Below are 21,098 nucleotides of genomic sequence, written 5' to 3'. Positions count from 1 at the left end.
TCCTGTCAATGCTAATTTCATATTTTTCTTTCTTATACCAACATATTTCTCCCAAATTAGTGTATTTTTTTTCTTTGTTCTGTCTGAAAACAGATGATCATTTACTAAGTGGAAATTCATCATGTTATCATGTCATCAGCTTGGTAAGCTGGTTGTCTTCTGCATTGTCCTGATGAGTGATCTGCAGAATTTTATCATGATTCCGCACCTGATTGGAAATTTGGGGGAACAGGGATCTGGTGAAATTATTTTTACCACTTAGGAGAACAAAAGAAATAGCCAATTTGCCATGTGGGTCTGTGAACTAACTGGCAAGTAATGATATCTGATGAATAGGAGTCTACATTCAGCCACTGTGAGTCACTGAAGTGACTCACAAAATGATATCCTTACAGTGATTTAGAAGGCTCAGAAGCATAATTTCTCATTTTAACGACAAGTAATTGAGAACTGAAAAAATCAGCCCACAGATGTAAGTGCAAGGAGGTGAGGTGGTTTTTGTTTTGTTTGTTTTTTTAAGATGGAGAAAAACTGCTTTGAGGAAGAGCTTTTCCAAACAAATGGTATTTACATTTTATGAAAGAAAGAGAGAGAGAGAGAGAGAGAGAGAGAGAGAGAGAGAGAGAGAGAGAGAGGAGGAGGAGGAGGAGGAGGAGGAGGAGGAGGAGGAGGAGGAGGAGGCGGCCAGTAAAATGTCCAGGATGAAATACATTTTTTTCAAAAAAAAAAAAGTACACAAAACCACTACTGGTATTGCACTCCACTCCAATCTCTGAGTGGTGTAAGATTCCAGGAGTTCATGTTTCTTTTTTGAAATGAGTAGTAGTGGAGATTGTGGTGTCTTCATAATATATGGTTTATTTACACATATTTACAAACTGAGGCTATGATGGAGGGGTTCACAGCATCAACACCCCCAAAAGGGTCTAGTAGTTTCTCCCATAGCCACAGCCTTGGGTTCAAACAGACATCAAACGCCTTGCACTGCCTCCCTGGCTTTACTTCTAGGTCATATCCCTGCATACTCTGCCTTACACTCTGGCTTTTGACCTAATTATATACAAGATGGAGGAGGAGCCCCACCTATTTTCCATCCAGTCAATAGCCCCCCCCTCCTTTGTTCTCAGAATGGCCCATCTCCCAGGCGATTACCTCATTCGGAAGCTGGTGTAGCTTATATTTTAACACTTGCTGGGTCCAGGAATTTGAAGGGGTCTGGCACCCCTCGAGCTCATGACAATGACAATGATACTGAACGATTACATGGTAATTATTATTATTATTATTATTATTATTATTATTATTATTATTATGCCTTCATTAAATTTGTATACCACCCATAGCTGCCAAGTCTCCCGTATTCCCCGGGAAACCCCTGTTTATCCAGCTGTCCCCAGCCGAAAAAAATGGATTTTTTTGTTTTCCCCCGGTTTATTCTGGCGCGGTGGCCATTTTGGAACAGGGCAGAGCAGCATCAAAAGTCGCTTCTGAGCATGCTCCGCTCAGTTACAAAATGGCGGCAGCTCTACTTCCGGTCTAGTCCCTTATTTCTCAGGCCGGAACTTGGCAGGTATGATACCACCCTTCATCTAAAGTTCTCATTGCAGTTCACAGCAAAAAATACAAGATAAACACATGAAATACATAAGGGAAATGAGAACCAAAACAAATCAAGTCAATTCCTTCCCCAATACCCACAAACACATTTAAAGGGATATAGGATGTTAGGCCTGGCTGAAGTGGAATGTTTTTGCTGGGCGCCTAAAAGCATATAAGGTATATGAAGGTGCAGACTGAACCTCACTGGGGGAAGCAAATGGGGAGCCACTGCAGAAAAGGCCCATTTTTGGACCACCCTCTGAACCTCTCCTGGCAGAGGCACAAATAATGCTAGTATCTCCTGTTTCATTTCGGAACAAATGTTGAGTATATCTGAAGAAACCCATGCACCGGAGACAAATCAGCATGAGAAACAGTCAAAGGGACAGATTGTATGGCAAAGGTTTGGAACCTGCAGACTCCACCCAACTCCCAGTTGGTCCCACCAGTATGATGAAGTCAACCTAGCAGTTTATGATGAAGCCCTAAACACATTAAACTGACTGTTCCATGGGGCGATCTTTGAAGGCCTTCCTTCTGATATCCCACTGTCTGAGTTGTAGCAGGACACATGAATTTCTCTACCAAGAGGGGCGCACTTAGTGTTTGTTCAGCACTGAGAAGAGATCTCTTTTTTCCCATGCCCTTTCAGCTTTTTAAATCTCATTGTTTTCTTCTGCATTTTCTCTTTTCTTTTTCTTCCCATTTGAACTGCCATTAAAAATATCATTGTTCTAGGTGTCCCTATTCCTTTCTCTTTTTTAAATGTTCACTGCCCTGAAAACTTAAGGGCAGCGTACAGGTTCTTTAAAAATAAAATGACTAAAACGAATCCATAAGGGGCAAGGATATGAACACTTTAGGTTTGAATTGTCACATGAAATGGAATGCCTGAGGGAACTAAGAAGAATTGACTGGTGTAGAAAAACGGAATAGCTTCATTAGTAAAAACTTGCCCTGTAATTGAAGCTTTGTTCCAAAAGATGTCTTTGATTCCAGCTGAAGCAAAACAAAAAGCGAAACGGCACCTTGCGAGTGAGGCTACAAGTGAGAATGGATATCGAAACCACACTTTGTGTTGCACTGACATCCTTCATTTGAACTGACAGAAAATATGGCGGCTGTTGTGTACCTGTAGCTGAAAAAGAGAGGTTGTAACTATGCTACCTGCTTGGACTGATTCCTTAATGCCTCCAGCAAAACAAGGCACAACCGGCTGTGGTTGTTTTTAACAGCCCCACTGAAATCTAGGGCATATGCAAGTATTTTCTGCCCTACATTAAATCCCAGTTCTCACAGGGAGCTGCTTCAATCACCACGTGAAGACCGAAAACTTTGGGTCCTCTTTTTCTTTTAATTGCAATTTGTCATATTGTCCAATCCTGGCAGAGATAGGATGGACTGTGGTCAACCTTAATGATAGTGTGTTTGAAACAAGCTAGCTTTGAACCATAGGTTATGCAGTGGGACTGTTTCAACAAAACATAGCTAAGGTTAACCATAATTTACAGTGTGGACATGACAATAAACTGCAGTGAATGATAAACTAGGGTTGCCATATTTCAAAAAGTTGAGCTTTTTTTTAAAGGATGATCAGCAAAAATGATACTGCTGACACGGGTTGCAGTATGGCCGGATGTTCCAGGACATTCTTAGTGATTTTACCCGGACCATGCTTCCAACAGCAGTATCCTGGGTATATCTGGGAAATTCCGGACATATGGCTGAATCAGAAACTTCTGATGTCCTCACAGGCACACCAGACAAGAGGGGAGGAAACAGCTCACTATGGTTCAATCTCAACACAATAAAATTACTTGGTTGGGCTTTGTTGTCTGAATGATGTCTAAGCACTTTCCCTGACCCTAACTGGTTACTATTCTCAAAGTAACAGGATTGATCAGGTAAAAGTAAAGGTAGCCCTGACAGTTAGTTCCATTCGTGGACGACTCTGGGGTTGCGCGCTCATCTCGCTCTATAGGCCAAAGGAACCGGCCTTAGTCCACAGACAGCTTCCGGGTCATGTGGCAGCATGACTAAGCTGCTTCTGGCGAACCAGAGCAGTGCACGGAAACACCGTTTACCTTCCCGCCGGAGCGGTGCCTATTTATCTACTTGCACTTTGATGCGCTTTCGAACTGCTAGGTTGGCAGGAGCAGGGATCGAGCAACGGGAGCTCACCCCGTCACGGGGATTTGAACCACCTGATTGGGAAGCCCTAGGCCCTGTGGTTTAGATCACAGCGCTACCCATAGCTGCTAAAAATAAAAATAAAAATCCATCCTTCATTCCCAATGAAATTCAAGGTTTTGAGTCAGTCATCAGTCAAACCTGCTTATTTGTACTATCCACTCAATGGTGACTGAAAGCGTCGGAGGCTCAAGAAGCCTTAAATCTTCCTTTAATGTATGTTTAAGTCAGTGAAGTTGCAATCCATTCATATTCACTTCAAGATACGGTAGTGACTGAAAAAAACCCTTGGAAAAGAATGAACCTCAACATCACCATCTGTCCTGTGGAATGTTTTCAATGTATTTCCCCCCTCCCCTTTTGGTTTCACTGTACAGTATCTGCATGGGGTTTGGGGGGTTGGTTGGTTGTAAGTTACTTTAGGTTGTCCTGGGCAAGATAAAGTGACTAACAAATTTCTTTAAAAGAAGAAAGAGTGAGAGAGCAGGGAGACAAAGATGACATCTTTGTGGAGCCATCCTCAATTTGGACTGTCCCCCTGAAAACCTTGGGTCTACTTTATATCATGTATTTGTTCCCCGTTAGCAAAAAGGTGATATACAAACACAAGAAATAAAATGTTTTCAAATTAAGGATCCAGACGTTTTCTATACAGTAAGTGATGCCTGATTGATGGTTTTTCATGGCTGCTATTTCCCTCAGTTTGGGGCAATGGTTGGTGATTTGGGCCAGAATGACAAATATAACCAAATCTCCAGATCATTGTGTGTGAAGAGCCTTTCAGCTCTTTTTTTTTTTTTTTTTTTGCCTGCTCAGCTGCTTGGTGAAGTCAGTCAGTATTATTCCCATTATTCCCAGGAGCACAGTCTGACACCAAATCTACGTATGCAAATGGAGACTTAGTTTCTTTCCTCCCCCGCCCCAAACTGCACTAAGATGGCAAGTGGCTCAAAATTATACCATTTCCCTGATGTGCTAGTTTTGCATATGCAAACAGCTTTATTTGCATTTGTTGTTACTGGAGCACACTCAAACTTTTCCTGTTTTCAGGAAAAGATCTGTTGTGCAAGACTGCTGTATACAAAGTTGGGCGTGATCATGAATTAACTGGTGCCATTCCGCAAATCCACCAGTCAGACGTGAGCCTTAATGCCAACTGCTTCATTCTAGCCTCAAAACATTGCCTTCTTGTTTTTAATTCCTTGGCTCAGAATGCAAACCTGACTGACTTGTAATGAAGTGAGCATTACGACCAACATCCATCCCCCCCCTCTTTGACTTGGATATTAATTTGAGCCAGAGAAGAAATCCTTTGCCACATTCCCTGCTTATCCAACATTCAACCCCCTGCAGGAATCTGTTTGCCCAAGTGGGGCTCAAACCAATGACCCTGGGGTCCCTCCCTCCCTCCCTCCCTCCCTCTCTCCCGATCTCTCTCTCTCTCTCTCCTATCACTTTCTCCTTCACTCTGTCCTTCTTCTACTCCCTGCATATGCAATTCTGAAAAGCCTAGTTTCCCCACTGAGCCTGATGGCATCCAGGACTCAGCTATACAGCTGCAAATAAAACGTTTTATGTGTGCTTTATGTGCATTAAACAATGTGACACTAGATGGCGATGATGAGCCTTATGGAAATTTCAATGTATTTTTTAAAACGCTTTTTTAGAAGACCATTTTCAGAACGGTTTTTATATGTGTGTAGGTTTCACCCCAGTATGCCAAAGCATTTCTCAATTTGATCCTACTACACGGTTTTGCTTGTTTTGTATTATTTTACGCATTGCAACTGCCCATTATTTTTATTGATTATAGTTTAGTAATTCTTTATTGTGATTGATGTGTGAACTGTTTAATTATTATTTGACGATATTTCATTTTACTGTTTACTATTATATTCTAAAGGATGGTGGAGTATTGCTTTATTTGATATAAGAAGCTTATTTCAAAGTTATTGTGACTTTATTGGATCACATTATTAATACTACTCGTGTGAGCTTTGCTGTCTATTTTGTTGTTTCTTCCACTTGTAAATCCTGTGTATAGTAATACAGAAAAGAAGTATACAAATTAAAAGTGAGATTAAATGAAGCAACAGCTATGGAAGGAGTTGCTGCAAAAGATGAAAGTGCCCCTCCCACCAGATTTTTCTTAATGCACATATAGTAGGGTTGCCATATTTCAAACAGTCAAAATCCGGTCATTTTCAGATTTCCACATGGATATATCTGGTAAAATCCAGATGTATGGCAACCGTAACATGTATAACAGTCCTGCTTCCTCTTTCTCATACAGTCATACCTCGGTTTAAGTACACCTCGGTTTGAGTATTTTCAGTTTAAGTACTCCACGGACCATCTGGAACGGATTAATTCACTTTCCATTACTTTTGATGGGAAAGGTCGCTTCAGGTTAAGTACACTTCAGGTTAAGTACAGACTTCCGGAACCAATTGTGTTTGTAAACCGAGGTACAACTGTACTTGAAACCGAAGGATTGCTGCTTTTTTAATATCATTCCAAATCATCAGATATTGAACTTTGCTGTTTTGTGGCTGCAGTTTAAATAATTCAATACTGTTGCTACACAGTTTTCATCCATTAGTCATCCTTTCATAAATAAACTCTGAGGTATCTAATAGGAAACAGTTAAGTGAATAAGCAAAGCACATTTCAACCTGTTTTCCTTCCTCGGCAGCGATCCCATCCCTCCTCAAATCTTTTCAGGGATTCTTAGTATCATCATAAGAGGTCCTGCCTTCAAATTTTGCCAGCTGTTTTCCCCCCTCAATAGGAATTCACACGGCAGTTGCTGAGGTTGGCTGTTTATTGCCCTCTCTCATCTCTCAAAAATGTCACCAAGTAGCATGAAATGAATTTTGCATAAAGACTTCTATGAGACCATAATGTTTTTGCTTCAGGGGGCAGTGGCATTCGAGAGGGGGGTGGATTAAACAAAAAATACCCCCCTTTTTTAAAAAAAAGGATTTTGAAATTCAGCTGAAAACCTGACAGCAGCCAAGGGGCTTGGTTTCAGTCTCTCGTTAGGTCATTTAGTACATCTTTTCCCTCCATCTCCTTCCAAGGAAAGCAACTATTCAAGGAGTTAGGAGTACTGACATTTCCCAATTACGCTACTGTACAGCATAATACAGAGTTATGAGTTATAATGAAGGCCTACGGGAGACTATTAGCACAGTTTTTTTGGAGATAGCAAAAGGCTTTCTTTAAATATTTATTTTAGTCACTAACCTATATGTAGGAGCAGCAGTTGAAAGAGATGTTAGTGAACAGGCATCATCTTCTAATGTAAACGACAGGATGGGGCAGGTGAGCAGCTGTTTCCGCTGCTACATCAAGGATTTTTATTTTCTCCTAAGCACTGTGGCAATTGAAAATAAGTCTATTCTTTCATCCTTCTTGAAGACAAACCGGGAAATAGATTGCACCAAGCGGAAGCACACTGAGAACAGTGCTGTGGTGGGACAATTTGCCAATTTGCCCACCCCATAAGACAGATTTCCAAATGTTCATCGATAGTCAATGTGACTGGAGAATACTTGATAGTTAGAAATAAACTCGGGGGGCCATATCCAGGTTTGTTAATCGTCTTACTCTAAATGTTGCGAGGATCCTATGCAATTTTGAAATGTGGATTTGGGGGTGGGGTAGGGTTTTTTGGCTTGTTGTTTTTATTTTGATTATGTATTTTCTGTAGCGCTAGTCCTGGCACACTGTTGGCATGCAAAGGGGTCCTTTTTATAGTCTTCTTTCCCATTGCCATCCATGGGCTTCTCTGCAGAAGGGCTGTCTCCACCGCTCTTCTCCTGCCCTCCTCCTGGACCATCATCAAGTCGATTTCCTGATGGTAAAAATAAAATAAAAAGGACCCCTCTGCATGCCAACAGTGTGCCTGGACTAGCGCTACAGCTCGACGCCCACAGCTCTTGCGTGAGGCATGATCAACCTAAGTGAAGGGCCTTGTGAAAATGGATGAATGAATGTGTGAGTTTTCGAACCTCTTGGCACCAATGTATTAATGTATACTTGACTATATGAAATAAATGTTACATGAAAGGTGTAAACCCAGATCTGGTCTCCAATGTGTCTTACTGAAAGTCCTATAGAACACGGAATATCACTTCTCTCCCCCGATTTTAAGAGAACAAAGTCACCATGGTTTAGTGACAATGGGAGGGTGTTCCACAGGGCGGGTGCCACTACCGAGAAGGCCTTCTGCCTGGTTCCCTGTAACATCACTTCTCGCAGGGAGAGAACCACCAGAAGGCCCTCGGCACTGGACCTCAGTGTCCAAACTGAACGATGGGGGTGGAGACACTCCTTCAGGTATACTGGGTCGAGGCTGTTTAGGGCTTTAAAGGTCAGCGCCAACACTTTGAATTGTGCAATGTAAGCTGCTGCCCCACTCCTTTCTCAGAAAGTTGAAGCTGCCTCATTCCACTGTGGCTGGGCTACACAGGGCCATCTGGGTAGCTTGGGGTCATCAATCTGCACCTGCTTGTCCGGTCCTAGCATCAAGATTGTCACTCAAACCCATGACTGCTATGAACACTTTTTAAAAGCGGAAGATGCTATTCACAATCTTTGTGTTATATCTGGATAGTGACCCTCTCGTTTCCTTCCTTCCTTCCTTCCTTGAGCACGTGAGGCAGCTGAGAGACAAGGAAAGAAGGAAGGATAGATCTGGGAAACTGCAAGCTAACAGGAAAGAAATTGCTGAAGAATTTAGGCCCGAAGAAGGCTGGATTTTTTTTATTTTTTTTTATTTGTAGATTTAAGGAATGGAAGGGCAGACTCACAGGATGTATGGTTGCCATACGTCTGCCATTTTGATACAACCCATGGTGACACAAAAAATAATTGATGGGATACATGATGTAGGGTCGTAATATGTCTGGAATTTCCCGGTAATATCTCGAATACTGTGCTGCAGTTGGCTGCCATGTCTGGATGGAAATTGGATAAATGCGCAGGAAAATCCAGCCTCCCCTGTGGGCAGTGCTGTCCCCCCCCCCAAAAAAAAAATTCCCCAAAACAGAATTTATGAAAGCGATTTTGCCCAAAAAGTCAACAACTTTTCTGTCCAGATTTTCACTGTTTGAAATATGGCAGACTTACAGGATGTAGAGAGGTAGAGGGGTCCAAGAAAATAGAGCTTTCTTTGTGACAGAAGGGCTGCATATCTCACTCCAGCTGAGGTCTCCTTGAATACTTGAATGCTAAGAACCTATATTTAGTTTTGGTCTCTACTGATCACTGTGACACTTCCTCCAATTTAAAAGAATTCCCCTTTGGTCTTAGCAAATGATGAAAGAGACTGAATAGCATTGAAGGAGGAGGGATTCATGACATCCTTTGAAATGCAACGGTACCTAATTGCACCAATAATCTACCTTGCATATTTTTTTCAAGATCTCGCAAAACATATTGATCCAAGCATTACTTATTCATCCATCTGAAAATCTCTCTCTCTCTCTCTCTCTCTCTCTCTCTCTCTCTCTCTCTCTCTCTGCTTTCCCTTCAAAGACAGAAGAAAGCCCCACACAACCATTCCCCATCATTCACAAAATTAGCCACAGACTGTAAGGTTATTGCATTATCCACTTAACGTTCAGTATAAACAGATCAGCTCCATGTAATAATGCACCTCTGTAAGTCACCACTGACTGTCAGATTCGCAAGTTTTGAACAGGATTTGTATTCACCTGAGGAGGAATATCAGAAGGAGGCTGCATTAGTGTAAACAGCTTTCTTATTAATCCAGGAGAGATGACATTGACGTGCTAAGACAGATTTAGCAAATACCTTCATCTAAATCACACAGTGAACTCAAAATGGATCATTTTTAATCTAGGCAATTGTACACAAATCATCTGGCACTCAGAGACATTTTGAAATTAAATCAATAGCTAAGCCTTTCACAAGGGAAGCGTAATTATCGCAGGCAAAATATTCCAACTAACTTGCTGCTAGTCACCATGGCCTGTTTATATTTCATGACAAAAGAAACCGGTGTACAATTGGGAAGCACACAGCTAAGTACAACTGGAATGAAAGCAACACCCTGCATCTAGGCCCGGGTCCGGTGGCGCAGGGCACCAGGCCACCAAGGGCGTCACTGTGCCCGCGGAGAGGCGTAGCAGAGGCGACCTCAGGCGCATCTCTCAGCTGTTCAGCGGCTTCAGGCTGCTCTCCGGAGGCGTGCGGACCTGGGGCCGCCTCCGCCGCGCGCAGGGGTGTCACAACAGGGGGCGGGCAATGCCCCCTGGCCCAGGATCCATCACACCAGAGGGCCAGGTATACTGAAGACGGCCCTGTCCTGCATTACAAAACACCAAATAATAATAATAATAATAATAATAATAATAATAATAATAATAATAATAACAACAACAATAATAATAATTCCGCCCTATACCCAGGGGTCTCAGGGCTTTTCACAGAGTAAAATCAAGATATAAAACCACAAAATACCTAATAAAAATATAAACAGCAACCCAATACCCCCCCCAAGAAAAACACATTTTAAAAGGGCATAGGATGTAAATTGGATCAACCAAAGGCCTAGTTAAAAAGGAACATTTTTGCCTGGCGCTTAAAGGTGTACTTCTCCTTAAAGAACTTCTCTGGGGAGAGCATTCCACAGCCAGGGGGCCACTGCAAAGAAGGCCCTTTTCTTTTGTTTCCACCCTCTGGACCTCTCGAGGAGGAGGCTCACGAAGGAGGCCTTCAGAAGATTATCTCAGGGTCTGGGTAGGTTCATATGGGAGGAGGCGGTCCTTGAGGTATTGCGGTCCTGAGCCGTTTAAGGCTTTACCAAGGAAATATAAGTTCTGCTAATCACCAAGTTTAAGCAAACATGCAGAATTCCATTCATTTCGCACAACATTCTGCTTTTCTTTTTTCCTGGTACTGTTTTGTGTAAGACATTCCAATTTTCCTAGATATAGCCAGGAACAGCCTCACACTTGAACTCTTGACAACAGAAGAGTTCCACAAACTTCCACAAACCTTCGAACATATACCAGCACCCAGGAGCGTTAGAAACTTGGCTTTCATGGAAGCTGGGATTTTATAGGCATGATATGCTCAACCATATGTTTTCCCATGCCACAGGATCCCACAAGATTGCAGCACACACAGAGCTCGTACAAAGATCTGCTTTGTGTTACAGACATGTGTGCTGCTTCTAAACCGCTGCAAACACACAGTGTGTGTTTGGAGGGCAGACATGCATTCCCAAGGAGTCCTAGCGAACACGATTGTAGCATACAGTGAGAAGCAACAGCATTTCTCAATTATCCGTTTCCAACTCTCCCAAGCTATCAGCCAGTTATCTAGGATCCTTGCAGGTACTTAATAAATCATAGATAGAAAAGCCCTTTGGGCATACTTAGCCCATATTGAATGACCTCTATTATCTTACTATATGTATTTCCTATGCCCATGAGAAATACAGCACATCTCTAGTTCCCTTTAAATAATAATGTGTTAAAGAAGAGGGGAGGAAGCTCTTGGCTGTTAAGATTAATGTGATGCACAGAAAAACTGCAGCAATCCTAAAGCACACCAATTTACTCCCAAATGCTTTCTCCGTGTGGGGCTAAGAGAACGTTGGGCATGCATCAGAGTTGCTGGGGTTATTTTATTGTATGCATTAATGCACTCACTATTATAGTAAAAGGTAAAAGTAAAGGACCCCTGGGCGGTTAAGTCCAGTCCAAGGCATCTATGGGGTTGCGGCGCTCATCTTGCTTCAGGCTGAGTCATTTGTCCACAGACAACTTTCCGGGTCATGTGGCCAGCATGACTAAACCGCTTCTGGCACAACAGAACACTGTGACAGAAACCAGAGCGCATGAAACGCCGTTTACCTTATTGACACAGTGGTACCTACCGGTATTTATCTACTGCACTGGCATACTTTTGAACTGCTAAGCTGGCAGGAGCTGGGACAGAGCATCGGGAGCTTACCCCGTCATGGGGATTCAAACCGTCAGCCTTCTGATCGGCAAGACCAAGACCACAGTGCCACCACTTCCCTGCTCTTATAGTAGCAAGCTACACACAATGGGCCAGTGCATCTGGCTGTTAACCAGAAGGTTGGTGGTCTGAACCCACCCAGGGATGACTGTAGACAGGATTCCAGCATTGCAGGGGGCTGCAATGACTTTATTCTGTGAACTGCCCTGAGACCTCCAGGTATGGGGCAGTATATAAATTCAATAAATAACAACCACCATCCGGGTTCGGCGCGCACGCATGCGCAGAAGCACTAAAGTGCGTGCTGCGCATGCACGGAAGCACCAAATCACAACCCGCGCATACACAGACGTGGGTTGCGAACGCTGCAGGTTGCAAATGTGCATCCCGCATGGATCACGTTCGCAACCCGAGCGCCCACTGTACAGTGGTACCTCTAGTTACAAACTTAATTTGTTCTGGAGGTCCGCTCTTAACCTGAAACTGTTCTTAACTAGAGGCGTGCTTTTGCTAATGGGGCCTCTTGCTGCCGCTGCACCGCCGGCACACCATTTCCATTCTCATCCTGGGGCAAAGTTCTCAACTCGAGGTAACTCTTCCAGGTTAGCGGAGTTTGTAACTTGAAACGTTTATAACCTGACGTGTTTGTAACTCAAGGTACCAGTGTAAATTGCTTTTTCTTTACCCTTCTAGCTGAGTCCCAAGTGTCCCTATTTTCCAGTGACAGTCCCAGATTTATGGAAGCTGTCCTGGTTTCCAATAATGTTCTGCTTTTCCTTAGGATGTCCCTATTTTCATCAGAGAAATGGTAGGACACCCCTATTTTCACAGGAGGGTATGAAGCAATGCAACGCCCGAGCCAAGAAGATAAGTAGCTATACAACCTCCTATTTCCATCAGAGAAATGTTGAAGGGTATGGAGTTATCTGATCCCTGAGCCATTTGAAGGCAGCCCTGTATAGGGAAATTCTTTCATGTTTGGTGTTTTATTATGTTTTTATATATGTTGGAAGATGCCCAGAGTGGCTAGGGCAATCCAGTCAGATGGGCAGGGTATAAACAACAACATTATCATTATGGAATAAGACGTCCCTATTTTCATCGGAGAAATGTTTGAGGGCTTGACATTGTACTATTCTGTGTACATTGCGGTAGCCTTTGGCTATGTGCAATAAAAATGACTGACTGACAATGTGCCTTCCACACAAACAGATTATTTGTGTGAGCAAATGGCACAAATGAGATGGCTGAAAGACGGCTGAAAGACGTACTATAAGACCCAAGAGGGGAACAAAAAAAAAAAGAGAAACAGAAAGCTGGGTGGAGCCATTTCTATCTCAGTGCTGCCTGTTCTGCTGCTATCACAATTAGGAGAGACCAAGCTGAAAAGCCATCAGGTGTGTAGACATGTGTACAGTCTATGCCTACCCTCAACCTAGAGAGGTGATGATGGCTCTTAGCTTTTCTCTGCTTCCTCTTGTCTATTCTGTGCTGGATAATTAAGCCCAGAGTGAATTTGCCAAGTGATCATTTTTATATTACCTTTTAAGATAGGCAAAAATCACAGAATTTCTCATTAATGAGCCTCTGTAACGTTTCTGTATTTTAATCAAAGGCAAACCAAGCACACAGGTTTAGGGTAGCCTCTTCCCACCCACTCCCCAACCCCCACGTTCATTTGGATTATGCTGCTTTTGTTTTACTAATTGTGTATCTTTCTTGAGGGACCAATATATTTATTAGCAAGCAGGTGGCAACATACCTGGAAAGTCGTTGTGCCTCTTAGACCTGTTGAGATTGCAAAACTTAGCTGTCATTTTTTGTTTTTAATAATTGGTTCTCTTGAAGGTGCGATTTTATATTTTATAAAAATTTGCCTTTTGGTCAGCTTGAAGTAATAAAGCACAAGATGGCTGGCTGGCTGGCTTTATTGTTAGCAACCATACCTGGGTTTAAAAATCATCATCATCATCATCTTGGGAGTGATGAAAATTACTATTGCCACACTGCAATTAGCACCAGTTGGGTGAATCCCCTTTGAAAGCAATGGGAACTTTTTTGTCTTCAAATGTTTCTTGCAGCATGGGCAGATTTTTTGGCAGGCTTCTGGAGCCGCCAAAAGGCTATCAAAAGCCACATGGATATCCACACCAGTGGTAATTCAGGAGAGGAGATTCCTGTAGCAAGGCAGAGGAGAGATCAAGTTCCCATTCACTGAAGTTCTAAAACTGTGACTGAACTGTCCGTCTTGCCAAAGGCAAGGTGGCTCTTTTAAAATGAGATTCAGAAGCAATACAAAATACACAAGTGAGTGAGAAGATTAAAGATTTCATTCTAAAACAGCAAGCAATGTATACATGGTTTTGACCTATAAAGCCTTAAACGGCTCAGGACCGCAATACCTCAAGGACCGCCTCTTCCCATATGAACCTACCCGGTCCCTGAGATCATCTTCTGAGGCCCTCCTTCCTATGCCCCCTCCTCGAGAGGTTCGGAGTGTGGCAACACGAGAATGGGCCTTCTCTGCAGTGGCTCCCCATCTGTGGAATGCTCTCCCCAGGGAAGTTAGCCTGGCGCCTTCATTAAACACCTTTAGGTGCCAGGCAAAAATGTTCCTTTGTAACCAGGCCTTTGGTTTATCTTATTGACATCCAACACCCTTTTAGAATGTGGCTTTCTTTTCTTTCTTTTTTTTTTGGGGGGGGGTTATTGGGTTACTGCTTTTGGTTTGATTTTATATGTTCTGGTCTTGTTGTGAACCACCCTTAGATCTCTGGGTATAGGGCGGTGTATAAATTGAATAAATAATACATACATACAGTGGCCCCTTGACTTACGAATTACTCGACATCCGAAGTTTTTGACTTACGAATGGGACAAATGGCCGCACGCTTACTAATTTTTCTACATCTGAACGGAAACCGTTGGCGGTTTTAAATGCGGTTTCCTCGACTTACGAATTTTAGATGTGGTTTCCTTGACTTACGAATTTTTCCGAATATTTTTTTTTTCCTATGGGAAACCGCTTTTTGACTTATGAACTTTCCGACCTACGAATGTGCATTCGGAACGGATTAAGTTCGTAAGTCGAGGGACCACAGTACGTATGTACATACATACATACATACATACATACATACATACCAAGCAAGCACTTCAAATTGCCACTTGGAAGCCCCCAAGAAGCAGCGAAGTGACTCCCCAGTTAGCCTCAGTTTGCACAGCCCTGCGGCCGATCAGTTTGTGCACGAGCTTCAGAGAAATTCTGCCCAAACCTTATTTTATCGATAACTCGTGTAGCTTTCAAGACTGGCTACGTGCAGATCATCTATTAGCCACCCCCTCCCAATGCCTTACTTTCTCAAAACAATGTCAAACATGAAAGAAGTTACCCAGCACTATCCTTCTGAACTGATAAGGCGGGGGGGGGGGGAGCTTCACCTCCTCCCAATGTTCCCAAAACATTTAAGATTGTTCTCAAAACATTCAAGAGAGAGGGAAGGGGGAAGGAACAGAGACAGGAAGGACTCCGTGTCAGACCACTAACTCCTCAATACATTTTGTCTTCTGGATGCATTTCCCATACACTGTGCCACTTCAAACTGCAGGTGGCAGTAGACACGGCTGGCTGCTTCTTCATACAAAAATATTCCTGCATGTGGAAAGCTAGCAGGTCAGGGGGAAAGATTCCAGGCCGGCCCCTGTAAAGAAAGGTCACGTTTCTGCTCAGAGCACCTGTCCTTATATTGATCAACTCGTCATTTCTGTCCCTTGAGCATTCTGAAGTTGTACAAGCAATACTTAAATTTATTACCCTCAACGTGAAGTAAGGGCAGAGGACTTTTTGTTGTAGAATCCACTGCTTGAAGCGCCAAGGGTTGCCAAGTTCACTTTGACAGAAGTTTCATCTGCAGCAGTTAACCGCTGATAACATTTAGCCTTGTACCGCTGGAAGTTTCATTGCAGCAAACTTCCTCTGCTCCAAGCGACAGAAGCAAGCGAGCCTGCTTTTTAATAGTCAAGCAGCATGTTTTTGTGCCGCTATATATCTAGCACAGTGTAATAGTCCAAAGAGATTCAAAGGGCAAGTCCAGTTCACATGAAACCTGCTGATCACGGCACATTTAGGGCTTCTTCATATTGCTCAATAATCCCTCAAACCCTCATTTAAAACAAAAATGATACAGAGGTTGTTTACAGAGTAAATTAATTTTTCACAAATGCTGTCACATCAGCTGTTATTAGACTCTCATCCAAGCAAAGTACCCAAAATTGTTGTGCTGCTGGTAGTCATGACTGAAAACACAAATTTACCAATATAACTATATTGTTTTCAGAGTCAATGAACTCTACATGATATGGAAGAATGCAGCTTATCTGGGAAGTCTGAGTAGATTATGTGCACTCAGCGATAACAAACAGCATAAATTATGTTACTTGGACACTTAGAGAGACAAGGAGTGAAGAGAAAGGACAGTGTTTATCCTCAGTAGGAAAGAGAATAATACAGAAATAAGGAGCATGAGGTTTGCTTGGTGTAGTGCATTTTCCAAAGGCAGCCACGTTGGTGCTAAATAATCCTGTCAAGTAGATACACAATACCCTCTGACATTCTCTTCTGTGGCAAATAGTCATCAAGTTGTCTGCTATAAGAAACTAAAATTAGCAAACTTGAGTGAGACAGTCACCAACCCAGTAACAAAAAATGTGATGAAGCAAAAATTAGAAGAGGTTATATTGGAGACAGAAGAATCACAAGGGCACAATTTCAGACCCTCCAAGTGTCCCTATTTTCCAGGGACAGTCCAGGATTTACAGAAGCCATCTCAGTTTCTGATTTGACCCCAAAATGTCCTGCTTTTCCTTAGGATGTCCCAATTTCCATTGGAGAAATGTTAGAGGGTATGGAATTGTGTGACCCCTGAACCAAGGAGATAAGTAACTATACAATCTTTAGAAGGCGTATGAATGCAGTCCTGTATAGGGAAGTTTCATCAGAGAAATGTTGGAGGATATGGCAGAACATCCCTATTTTCATTGGAGGGTATGGAATTATGTGACCCCCGAGCCAAGGAAGCTTTAGAAGTTTTTATAGTATAGTATTGTATAGGGACGTTTTTTGATGTTTAAAATTTTATTATGTTTATTCTGTTTTTGCTGTAAACAAAAACTGGTGAAGGATCTAAGGCAGGCTTCTTCAACCTCAACCCTCCAGATCTGAGCCCTAGCTAGCAGGACCAGTGCTCAGGGATGATGGGAATTGTAGTCTCAAAACATCTGGAGGGCCGAGGTTGAGGAAGCGTTATCTAAGGCCCTCTCCAGAGTACACCCACCAGCCTCCTATGTTGCATCTGGAACAGACAAGAGCATATGCACTTCAGGAATCACCACAGATCACTGGTCTTCAACTGGTAGGTTAGGACCCTTTAGTGAGCCACAGCCTGGTCCAAGGTGGGTTGAAACATGAGCACTATCATCATGCAAATTATATGGTAAAAGTTAAGGAATGGGTCCCCAAATGCATGTTTGAGTTAAATTGTGTCCTGGGTCTGAAAAGTTGAGGATACCTGCCGTATCTGCATGCAATTAACCAATTCAAAAGGCAGTATAATATATTTTGTTATTTGTTTTAACAAATTTTATATACTGCTGGATGTTGGTAAAATCTCTAAGCTGTTCCAAGGGGCTGTCACAACTTCCTGTATTGGGAAGTTTTTAATGGTTGACATTCTATTGTGCTATTATTTGTGCTGGAAGCTGTCCAGAGTGGCTTGGGAAACCCAGCCAGATGGGTATGTTGTTGTTGTTGTTGTTGTTGCGCGTGCACACAAGCTATTTCCATCGCTTTTCTGGGTTGGAAGTCGGCAGCCGCGCCACACTGCGCTGGTAAGAGCGGGTGACGGGGGTCCCCGGGGGCCGCATAAAAGAGCCTCGGGGGCCGTATGTGGACCCCGGGCCGTAGTCTGGGGACCCCTGACTAAGAGGGTGGTGTTGTGGGTGTGTTATTCCTGAGCCTGGGAATTAGGTGGGTGACGTTCTCTGAAGGGGGTTGCACTCTGGCTGAGAGAGAATCTCCATAGTGTGGAAACACTCCTGGATTTCAGCTTGTCACTGGAATGTGTAGTGGTTTCTGTGACTAGGAGAGCTTATGCTCAACTTAGGCTGGTCTACAGCTTTGGCTGTTCTGGATCGGAATAGCCTGGCCTCAGTTGTCCAGTTGCTCTATATTCTTTATTATTCTTTATTTAATTTGTATACCACCCTTTATCAAAAGTTCCCAGGTGGTGTACAACATTACTGAACAGCAATGATAAAAAGCATAGTGACAGACAGCATAATAAAAAAATAGTCACCATAATAACAGTCCTCTCCCCCATACTTTCACAGACCATAGATTATTTAATAGCCACAGGCCTGGGAAAGAGGAATGTTTTTGCCTGGAGCCTAAAGACATGCAATGATGGTGCCAGGTGAATCTCTCTAGGGAGAGTGTTCCACAATGGGGCTACCCTGGGGCTGTGGCTAGTGCTTGGTTGATAAGCAGGGCAGCCTATGAGACCATGAAAGCATTGCATTGTCTGCAAATGAGCCACTGGACCCAATTTAAGAAGTCGGTTTATGGCCATGCTGTAGTGTAGTGCTTATGCGACTGTGAATATAGGTGGCTAGGCTCATTGTCTCGAGGTTTTGGGGGGGGGGGAGGTAACAAAACTGATTTCCAATGTGCCCCCCTTTATTTCCATAACAAGTCCTTGAGTCTGTACTCTGGATAGTGACACCGGGGACCTAGAAGGTGCAGGGCTTGTCAGTTCAACTCCTGTACAGTCTCATCAGGGCTGTCCTTAGGACAATAGGAGCAACTGGGGCAAATTGGGCCCCGCTTGCCATTCCTAAGCCCCCCCCCCCGCACCAGGGTAGTCTAGATGGATTTTATTTATATCTATAAGATTATGCAGACTTTGGCTGTGAACTGGGGCCCTACAAAAAAACAAAACAATAAAGTTGTGCCCCACTGCTTCAAATTTGTCCCCACTGGGTAGCACTGAGTCTCATATTTGCCGGGGCCAAGTTGCCCTGCACTCGCACAAAGTCTTGGGTTTGCAATTTTGGGAGAGGGGAGACCACCTGCTGGGGAGCGGGCAGGCTGGTGAGGTCCCCTACTTAGCCTATACATATATCCGGCACTGCAGTGGAATTTGCTCATGCCACGAATAGATGTTTCTACAATTGGGATGCAAGGATCCGACTGGCATGGGAGGGAGGGGGCATTTAAGTTAGAAAAGCCTCATTTATGACGAGCAAGAAGTGGCTAGAGCAGTCCTTCCGCATTCTTCATATTTGCTCTTAATTTTTCAGACAGGTCACTGGTTCTCACATTAATGTGAAGTTTTCTAGAATTCTGCCGACACCACCTTTCTAACCATTAGTGGGCTCTGGGGCATTCTGGTTCATCTGAGAGGCCTGTCATTCCAGAACTGGGAGCAAACTGCACAAAATGTCAACATATCCTCTGCTTCCCCTGCCCCCTGCAACACACAGTACTTACAAAACGATTTCGCCCCTGTGGCAAAGAGAAGATAAACAGCTGGTACGCTGCTGTCTTTTATACAACCGGCTGTAAGTTTTCACAGGGACCTCTATAATGGCTAGCCTATAATTTCTCTCCCAGGACTGTGAAACCATAAGGGCTGCTTCAGTTGTCCTGCCTGGAGGTGATATTCGAAGAAATGTAATGGCACATAAGAATAAGCCGTTGGGGAGAATAACACCTATGGAAAGGTAGAAAGCTTTGCAGCGTGGGAAAGAATCTGTGGAAACCTGCAGTCATATTTTTCTGCCTGTTTCTTTCACACATTTCAAGTCCTATAACTGACTGCCAGCATTGTAGAGAATTGCATGTCCCTTACTTATCCATAATAATAATAATACAGTCATACCTTGGAAGTCAAAGGGAATCCGTTCCAGAAGTCCGTTCGACTTCCAAAACGTTCGGAAACCCAAGCACAGGTTCTGATTGGCTGCAGGAAGCTCTTGCAGCCAATCAGAAGTCGTGGAAGCCCCACTGGACATTCAGCTTCCAAAAATATTTCGCAAACCGAACAGTCACTTCCAGGTTTGTGGAGTTCGGGAACCAAAATGTTCAAGAACTAAGCTGTTCGAAAACCAAGGTAATTATTATTATTCTTGTTAATAATTCCACTCTGGGCAGCTCCCAGAAAATATTAAAAACATGATAAAACATCAAACATTAAAAACTTCCCTGAACAGGGCTGCCTTCAGATGTCTTCTAAAAGCTATATAGTTGTTTATTTCCTTGACATTTGATAGGAGGGCATTCCACAGGGCAGGCACCACTACTGAGAAGGCCCTAGTTCCCTGCAACACACCCCTTTGCGCAATGCATATTCTCCATCACTTCTCTGGTGCATCTTCCACTGACCTAAATAAATGATAGCTGAAACCAGCAAATGGACAACAAAAGCCACCGTCATCAACAGCTGCTAGTCCATAGCTGCCAAGTTTTCCCTTTTCTCAAGAGGAAGCCTATTCAGCATAAGGGAATTTCCCTTAAAAAAAGGGATAACTTGGCAGCTATGTGCTAGTCACAATGTCTATATTCTACTTCTGCTGTGGGAGGCAGTAAAATCTCTGAAACCAGAGAAGGAGAGCTTGCAGATTTCCCACAGGCATTTGATTGGTTTCTATGAGATCAGGATGCTGAAGTGGATTATCCAATGGCCTGATCCTGCACTGGCACATGGGTTTTGCGTCCATTGCAATGTCCTCAAGTCCACCCGTGTGATTCTCCAGTCTGAGGCAGCGGACAGATTTCACCTGCAAGATTTCAGCCCGTTTGCTTTTTCCAACAGAACTCGGTGGCCTTAAATGTCGGTGCCCTTCGTTCACTAAATCAGACTGAGGCCACCCAAACAGGTTATCCAGCATTTGTTTTATGCTGCAGAAAATGTAAGCAGGGGAGAGAGATCAGCCCAGCTAGTCTACTCTTTTATAAAAAGTCGGCAGAAAAAAAATCCTTTTTTGTACACTTGAGATCAGCTGAAGCTGCACTTCTGTATTGCACAAAACCAATTTTATGTCCCTGCACAAATACACATTTTCCAGGAACTGAGACTCCACAGAGGGAGAGAGAGCGTTTCCTCAAGTAATTACTTAAACATTGGTTTGCAAAAAGTAATAAAAAATGCAGGGTCGATGCACTGGTTTTATTTTATTTAAATGCTGAGTCATCTATAAAACTAAAGAAATTAAAATGTTCTATGCCAGTTAATTAACTTTCCTCCATTCTG

Source organism: Zootoca vivipara, chromosome 8 (genome assembly GCF_963506605.1).
Source record: "Zootoca vivipara chromosome 8, rZooViv1.1, whole genome shotgun sequence".
NCBI classification, from domain to species: domain Eukaryota; kingdom Metazoa; phylum Chordata; class Lepidosauria; order Squamata; family Lacertidae; genus Zootoca; species Zootoca vivipara.
Note: the sequence above shows the minus strand (reverse complement) of the source record.